Here is a 9,406-nt window from a genome sequence, read left to right on the forward strand (position 1 = left end):
TGATATGTGAACCGCGGATTGTTGGCACCCAACTCCTTAAATAATTCCATCGTTTTCCTCACATCATCATCCGCTTGTTCACAACCCAAGTTCCTGCACAATGTTCTCAGTGATCACTTAGTGAAAGGGACTTTTTTATTTAACCAAAAAATCTCCTAATTATGTTGTAAACATCTATGTGTTTGTGGGACGGCCAGTGAACGGTTACCCGCCAATTTGGAGAGAGTGAATGATCACTACTGGAATCTGGCACTTTGCCATCTGCCATGGCAGATGGCAAAGGCATGGTCAGCGGATGGCAAAGACTTTGCCATCTGTCAGCAGATGGCAAACAGTTTGTCTGAAACCCTGCCGGCAAAGGCTTCTTTGTCGTCTGCTGGCTGATGGCAAAGAGCCTGTGGCTTTTCCATCAGCTGGCAGATGGCAAAGCCTCTTAACGGGGTTAGCCCCGTTAGAAGGCTAACGGCATACTTTGCCGTCAGCCAGCAGATGGCAAAGGCTGCAGGCTCTTTGCCGTCTGCCAGCAGATGGCAAAGGCTGCAGGCTCTTTGCCGTCTGCCAACAGATGGCAAAGTATGCAGGCTCTTTGCCGTGTGCCAGCAGATGGCAAAGGCTGCATGTTTTGCCGTCTGCCAGCACATGGCAAAGAGTTCTGCCATCTGCTGGCAGATGGCAAAGAGCCCAAATAGGCCAGCCCAAATTTTACATGTAGATGACACGTGGCCTCTTTGCCATCTGCCAGCTGATGGCAAAGTGACTATATTGCCCCATTTAATTTTGTTTTTTCTTATATCAATTCATTTTCACAGAAAATCAAACACAAATATATTTATATGACCAATATAGCATATTCAACACATATTACCAATAGTCATGAACACATATATCCAATACATGTTACCAATAGTAGCAAGTTTCATCCGTACATATACATAGTTTCATCCATAGGTAGCAAGTTTCACAAGGTCAAAACAAAAACTAAATACAAGCACTCCATCACCCCAAGCTTCCGTGATCTTAAGCAAATCTGTAAAATGGGAAAGAAGAAAGTTAGAAGAAGAAGACTAGAAGAAGATTATTATGATGCAACTAAAATGTGAAGATTATTATGATGTCCGAGTTCAATTTGTTTTCTATCATGTCCTATCATTGTGTTGTTCACTCCAAGGATTAATTCCCGAATATACTCACCTGCAATCTTGGATGCCATATATCATATATCCGGTTACAGTTTTTTACATCTTTGGACAGCAGAATAAATTGGTCCCATTATTAATGAACTGGTGAACACTTGATGCAAAGGAGCATGTCATCTATTAGTTTCTCACTGATCGAACTACCACTGTATAGGTCATTATGTTCACATAAAAAAGGAATTGGAAGTTGAGCATGCTCTCATGTGCTCTTTGTTTCTGAATCTCCTAGACTGAGCAGAGGCAGGCACGTGGAGATGATCATGAACCAACATGTTATGGATTCTGATGTCAATGGTGGGGAGTATTTTAGAAAACGTTTCGTGCAAAAGCTGTGCTCAAGTTTAGATGCAGAGAGGTCTGCACCACTGTATTCATAACCATTCGTACATTATGGTGGAGTTGAGGAAAGGAGCATTACCAGGGATGTGATTTTAGCAGCATCTATAGATAAATGGCTGCTACAAAGGGCAGAAGATGCATGCAGTCACCAGCATCAACTTTTGGAGTGTGCGCTACTGGGATCAGTCTCTCCAGCTTCAGGTAAGCTATTCACTCAGCCACTCAGCTATTTATGTCAGATCTAGAAGTATTTTCTATAGCACACCATGTGTTAGTTTGATCTGATAAGGTTGAAATACTATGAAGCTCATGGCAATCAATGGATTGATTTTGGGGAGTATAGTTTCTGTAATTACTGTGACAGTATGAAACATATATTGCTATATAATCAAGATTTAATGTACACTATTCAGTATACCTGATATGACTATGATAGAGAGAACATAATATACTGTATTTTATTTGTAATTTTGTATACATCTATCTATCTATCTATCTATATGTATCTATCTATAGCTATACTAATTATATATAGACTCCCAACAAATTACACATTAATCAGAAAATAAGAGCCGTTCTATCTAATCCATGTAATCCTTGGCTGAAATCTTGACCAAGAAAAAATCAGCCAGAAAAAACTTCTTGAACGGCCCACAAATAACAAACTATCTTTTTTTAGAAGACTCGCAGTTTTCACGGCTGTAGAAGAAATAGAAGCCGAGTGAGATACTCCCTATCAACAACCGTGAAGATAAGTTAGAAAAAACATGAAAGGATATACAAAAGCGCTTAAAAGGAGAAGAAGCCGAAAGAGATAAGGGTCACAATCCTTTCACGTACAAGCCAAGGACACCCCAAAAGTATCTACCTTCTCCACGTCTCTTTCTCTCTCCTTTAAGAAAACAACCTGAAGCAACAACGGGCCATGTAATCTCCATGGTCTCCTTAGCCCCAGGAACAATTCATGTTGCTCTCAAATTGTGCAAGCAAGTTCGGGCGTCGATCCGATGTGCTCAAGGAGTGTATTGCATCACAATTGTTTTGTTAAGGTTTGTTTCTCATCTAGATGAGGTTCGTTTTCTCATAATATTTTGTTCTGAATTTCTTTCTTCCCTTGAATCTACCATGACTTTGGATCGGGTTCAATTTGTTTTCTATACTATCATGTGATAGTGTTCTGCTTTCCAAGGATTAAATCCCGAATATTTTCACCTACAACATATGGATATCTAATCGAGATCATCAGGTCAGATCTGGTGAGCTTATAAATTAAACCTGGTGTCTAGACAAGCAACATCACAAGAAGGAGCATCCTTTCAGTTGTCAACATCGAGCTGGTCAAGCTACTCCAAATTCAATTTTTGCACCAATAAAATATGTCCAGTAACTTTCTGTGAATCACATGTGACAACAACTATTTTTTTCTAACAACTACAGGTTAAATAGAGCATGACCAGCTGCATCGACTGCTCTTAACTGATTCCTACCTGCAGCTCTATAAATAAGCAAGTGTTCATCTGATACCTATTGACTGCAGATTGGTGATAATTAGCAACATAATATTGATACATAGAAATACTGAGTGAGAGTATGACCAGCTGCATCGACTGCTCTTCTAATAATTCCGCATCAGCTGCCACTCATCTTGACGTCCACGCCAAGCCTCATATAGATGGTAGGATATCTTCTGTACATAGTAGTTCTTTTGTAACCTGATTGTAATATCATTAATGATGTATCTGTGTAGTCCATATATATGTGAATATGAGACGGGCGAGGTGTGCAATTAGCAGCCCGTTCTTTCTAAGCTATACGAGTTTTTCTTGGTTATCCTATTTCGGCGGTTTCATATTTAGAGAAGCTTATGAAATTACACATCATATGCCTATTTAATAAGGATGTGTTTCACTGGTACCTGTTTTGGCTGATTGAGGTTAATAAGCAACAATATATTGTAAATAAAAATATTGAGCTTTTCCCAATTTGTGGCGCCTAAGTTTTATTTTGGCAGTTTCATATTACAAAACGTTATGAAACTAAATAGCATAGAATTCCTGCAAAAAAGAAACCGTGCTTTTGATAAATAATAAGATGTCTGCAAATGGTTTCGCATCTTGCAGTGATGCTATGAGAACTTTGAAATATATGATAAATTTTTACTAACAATATCAATGATAAATATATGGTTGTTTTTGTAAGTTGCATTGCTTAAAGATTTTTCGAAAGCAATACCTGAATCTGGCTTTTGTATAGTTCTTTTTGTTTTACCTTTTTTATGGATTAACTTAGCACATATACTGTAATTATTTTCGTTCTGAAGGGGACTATAGGAGGAAAGGTACTACAAGATGATCATCGCACTTCTCCAAATCTGCTCTATCCATGTTCTACCACTATGTTGTCTCTCTCTTTTCTTTCATACCTACTATTTGTATAAGGTCTGTACGTTCAAATTATCTATCTTACGACATTTTTTGTTGATCGGAATGCTTACTACCTGGCCCTGTACTACGTAATGCATGCAGAAAATATCCAGATTGATCTGAATTGTATACTTTTAAATTAAACCAAATATAATGCATGTGACAAACCAGTTTCAGTATTCATTTTTCACTTTCCCCGAGGCATGTGCTCTAAAAGATTATTTTTTTGATATTCTTACGGTGAGAGAGACATAGGTCAAACTCTCAAAGAATTTGTTGAGGAAGATGATTCCTCTACATAGTCTATATATGTGAACTACGAACCCTTTGGCTCTTTACACCGGCGTGAGTATATGATGCAGAGAATAAAGTGCTTTCCATTTGACCTGTTGGTCAGTAGCGTACACGTTGCACTAGAAAATCATAATTTAGAAAAGGTTCATTCTTAGGATCTATTGGTTAGGACATCACTTATTGCTATATATGGATTAAATGCCCAAAAAATCCAATTCTTATGGTAAAATATAGTAGAAAGACTAGCCCGTGCATCGCACGGGTTTGACGACTAGTAGTGTTAACCACTGTATGCAGTAACTGAATTTCAAATCCACAGCACAGCAATGGCAATCAGCAATCAGCAATCGGCAATCGTAAACAGGCCGTGACGGAGCTCACCTCGAGCGCTTCGACAGTGAGGAGCAGGACAATGATCTTCTCGGAGAACCTCTGGCGCTCCTCGTGGTCGTGCGAGAGGCGGCTCCTGTAGGAGAGGTTGTAGAAGAGGGACCGGAGCTCCTTGAGCTTGGCCTTGGCGACGGCGAGATCGCGCAGGCAGCTGAGCACCTGGGAGCGGTGGGCGAGGTGCGCCCTGTAGTTCATCTGGATGAGCAGCGCGGCATCCTGCGGCGACAGCTCCTTGGCCTTCCCCTTGCCGTTCCCCATGGCAAAGGCCTGCATTATCAGAAAGAGAGACAAATGTCAGGCGGTCAGTACACATATGACAGTAGTGCATTGCAAGGGAGCAGAATCCTCAAGCTGATATCATTTAGAGCAGAGTTCAGTCAATCTGTAGCCAGTACTAAGCACAGATCTAGAGTGTGGACACTAGCATCCTCTAAAATTCCAAATTTTCTCTCAAATCTAGCGAGAGGTAACTTGGTTCTATTGGAAATTCTACTGGAAATCACACATTTCGTTCAGATCGGGCCACAGAACCCAAACCCCCGCAAAAATCTCATCTTTTGTGCTGAGTACCATACCTTGCGGATGGCGTCGCAGCCGGCGGTGTTGTCCTCGGGGATCTCCTCGATCTGGACACACGTCCTCGCCGGCTTCTTCTTCTTCTTGTCAACCTCCTTGTCCTTGGCGGCGGCCTTGATCTTCTTGGGCTTCTCCGGCCTGCGCTCCTCGACCTCCAGCTCATCCTCGTCGTCGTCGGAGGCGGTGAAGTCCTCCTCCCAGGTGTAGGCATGCGACCATGGCTCGAGCGAGCCTTTGCCCTTGATCTCGGTGCCCCACTTGGTCTTGGTCTTGCCTCCGGCGCCGCCCTGGACTTGGCCTCCCACCTCCACTTGCGGTCGAATCCGTCGTCGTTGGGGGAGGCGAGCTCCGCCTCCCACTTGAGCGCCCGGCCCCCGCCGCACGGCTTCTCCTCCGCCGTCCACTTGACCTTCCGGCCGCCGGGCTCCGTGGCCGCGTAGGTGTACTTGCGGCGCGCCGGTTGCGGGGCGGCCGCGCGGGCTGCGAGCTCGAGCGCGGCGACGCGGTCGGTGAGGTCGTGCAGGAGGAAGGCGTGTGGGGAGGGGATAGGGGGCGGGGCGAAGAAGGGGTCGGCGGGGAGGTAGAGGTCGAGGAGGTCGGGGTGGTGGGGGAAGGCGAAGCGGGATGGGGATGGGGGTGGGAGGAAGGGGCACAGGAGGCGGAGAGGGAGGAGGTAGGTGGTGGTGTGTGGATGAGATGCGAACGTCTTTTTTTTACCTGGATGGGTGGGGAGAGAGGGAGGGGATAACCCCACAGTTTTTTTACCTGGAAAAAAATAACCCCATCTCTTTGCCATCTGCCAGCAGATGGCAAAGAATCTTTGCCGTCTGCTGGCAGATGGCAAAGAGGTGGGGCTGGTACGCCGTTACATGCTTGACGGCCATAGGATTTGCCAACCTCTTTGCCATCTGCTGGCAGATGGCAAAGATTATTTGCCATACACTAGCAGATGGCAAAGAATTGGTTGATGGCAACCATGTTCTTTGCCGTCTGTCAGTTCTTTGCCATCTGTTTTTTATAAGCAGATGGCAAAGACGTTCTTTGCCATCAGCTGGCAGATGGCAAAGAGCTGGCTGATGGCAAATTCCCTGTTTCCAGTAGTGGATTGTGTTTCTCCTCGTGCTTAGATATTTACAAACCATTGTCCTCTGACCTAAGCAACTGGGTCAGTGTAGGGCATTCACAAGGGCATGATTGTGTATTCTCTAACCCTGCTTCCCCTGTATATCAACAATATAGAAATTTAAAATCATTTCCTTCACAAACTAGTTCACCTTTTTTCCTGGTTTTTGCATCATCAAGACTTAGCACGCAACCTCAAATAATTTCCTACATGCATTTCGTCCTCTCAACATTTAATACTAACCCTGTTAGCACAAAAATACAAGTTGTGGAAAACCGCACCCTGCATGACTTAGTTGATCACATTTGCAAATTTCCGGTGTCCTCAAAATTGATTACTCAACATTACTTATATCACGAGTGTGGTATATTCCATAAATTATTGAGGAACTACAGAACATATCCTATGAAGCACCCTACAACAAACTTATAACTATGAAATAAGCTATAATGTCAACTACAAGTCAACGACATGTTCCTAGCACTTAATTAACTAATTACACGTACCTATAATCCTTAATTTGTAATCTGACGAGGATAATAATGCTACAAACTAACCTTTTTGTCCATCCAGGAGTCTCTGGATTCACCTTCCCCATTGATTGCTGAGATATAGTCAGAGAGTTGCGCTTCCCCTTAACTGGTCCGGCATCCACATCTAGGAGCTATGCCTCCCACTCATCACTTCCACTGCTTATGACTCATGGCTGCCAGCAGTGGAGCTCCAAGGGCCGGCAGGCGTACTTCCCCATATCCAGCAGTTGATCGGTGCCATCCATCCCCTCAAGGATTGGAATCCTGACATGTTGGGAGGGGGAAATCTCTAAGAAATTGTAGCTCCAGCTATACCATCTTACATAATTGAACTAGTCTAGGGATACATCACCTGTTAACCGGCTGTCGAAAGAATTCCATGTCTTCAATGGCGTCGCCCTCCTACGCAAGCAAGCACGCCGCCGCCCCAGCTTCTCTTCTGTCTAGGAAGAACTGGATAATTGCAACCTTCTGTCAAATGGAAAAGTGAAGTTCCTGTCCCCGCAGCCAGACGGAATGTAACGTTATGGGCCACGGCAAGACCTTGTGTTCTCAACCCCAGCCTTACCCGGCAAAAAAATTCACAAACTGAATCGAATTACTGATCACAAACCAGCAAAAGCAAATTAGTCACTAACCGAGCACCCACAAACTATCTCCTGCATGCACTTTGTCCTCTGGACATGTAGCCGGCTCTTGTCGTACCGGATGGAAAACCCCTTTTCCCATGAATACAAATTGTAGAAATCATATGCCTCGGCCACAGAGGTGAAAGTAGTGCCAAGAACCAATGTCATCACATTTTCAGTTGGGTTCTCCGCAAAACACCTGACTGCCTTTTAGAACATACTTACTCGGTTTAGGCGCGGTGTTTTGCTCGGGGAGGCAATACCAATCCTTAGCCTGCAAACACAGGCACATACAACATGAATTTTCTAATTGCAGATAGCAAACAACTTGCAAACACAGCCTCATATAGCATGAACTTCCTAATTGCAGAGAGCAATCAACCTACAAACACAGGCGCGTATAGGATGAATATTCTAAATGCAGGGAGCAAAACAGACTGCAAACACCAGTACATAAATCAATATTTTTTTCTTAACGATGACACCAATCGGCCTGCAAACAGAGGCGCACATAGCCTGAATTTTGTGAATGCAGAGAACAAATCAGCCTTCACACACAGGCACACACAACATAAATTTCGTGAATGCAGTAGAACAATTAGCACTCACTCTAACTGCATGATTTACTCACTCATTCGTTTTATTCCTAAATCACTCAATACGTGTTGGAAGGCAAAGTTGTTATTCACTGACCTCTTGTTCCACCCCGGTGCTCGGGGATTCGTCTTCCCGTTGACAGCTCCGACGTCGGCGGCGAGCTCTCCCTTCTGCTCGCCACCGCTATCTGCTGTCCGCTGGTGTGCCGCGTCGTCCTCAGCCTGCGGTACCGCCTACAAATCCCCCACACCAAAGACAATGACAACTAGCAGCCGGCACCAAGCTATTCCCTACCTCCTCCAGCGGACTGGATCTGAAAATTGGGAGAAAGCCATCCTCTGGATTAGCTAAAACAGAGGGCTCAAAAAGGAGGCGGCATCGCCGGAAAAACAAAGATCGACTTACCTGCTGATAGGCTGCATGCTCATCGCCTCTGTGCCGCAGTCCTCAGCTTCCTCCAAATGGCTCACACCATACCCGCAGCCCTCAGCAATTGTCCTGGTCCACGGATCAGACGGAGAACACCGATTTTGTTCCACGGCCCACCTCGCTGGAGACTGACGGCCGTCCAAACTATCGTCAGATCCGTCGACTCTCCCCACACGAAGGCCCACCACCCAACGCTGTCGCGTACGTATTTCCCAACAGTGCTCGATTTTCTGGCGGACCGCATGCACGCATACAGAACTATGGCACAGATCGAGAAGCTCCAACCAACGACCTAGATAACGAGCTCCTGTGAGCTCGCGCTCAGTTACTCCACGTCCCTGGTGTATCCCTATATCCAGTTATTTTCAGTCGTCCGATCTACGTCCTGAGTGTCTGCTCTAATATTTACAAGTTTGCACTGAAGCGCTCGCCTCCAGCTCCCTTATTTTCAAAATGCCCCCTGAGCATTGTGGCCCCCCAAAAATACCCCCTGAGTGCCCTAATGACCCAATCCTCGTCTTCACCTAAGACTAGTCACAATGGGGACTAACTTAGACTAATAACATCATATTTTACTAGACTATATTACTACCTCCACAGTGGGTAGTAACATATGTGTGTTGTCATGTTATGGTTCATTTATTAACCTATAGACTCATATTGTCTTGGTGTGCGTGATGTTACAGTAAGGCTAGTTATAGTGGGGACTAACTTAGACTAGTGTCATGCGTATGACACTAGCCTAAGTTACTACATTCATAATGCAAAGTAACATAATAGTAGTATCTTAGATGATTTCATTTATTAACTTATACTCATTTTATCTTGGAAAGTGCTATGTTTTTTTATAGAAAAGGAGGATGACCCCCGGCCTTTG

General features: G+C 44.3%; 1 pseudogene across 1 annotated transcript; it reads right to left on the bottom strand.

Annotated features, from left to right (window-relative positions):
• Positions 1–561: 561 nt before the first annotated feature.
• LOC125523822 (uncharacterized) lies at positions 562–8,748 on the bottom strand (annotated as a pseudogene). The gene is made up of 5 exons (XR_015611039.1): positions 8,506–8,748; positions 8,197–8,413; positions 5,218–7,777; positions 4,634–4,909; positions 562–1,027 (listed from the first exon to the last, which is right to left on the bottom strand). The product of XR_015611039.1 is annotated as an uncharacterized LOC125523822 (transcript).
• Between the last annotated feature and the right edge of the window lie 658 nt (positions 8,749–9,406).

This window comes from Triticum urartu, chromosome 7A (assembly GCF_056163025.1).
Source record: "Triticum urartu cultivar PI428250 chromosome 7A, HENAU_Tu73, whole genome shotgun sequence".
NCBI classification, from domain to species: Eukaryota; Viridiplantae; Streptophyta; class Magnoliopsida; order Poales; family Poaceae; genus Triticum; species Triticum urartu.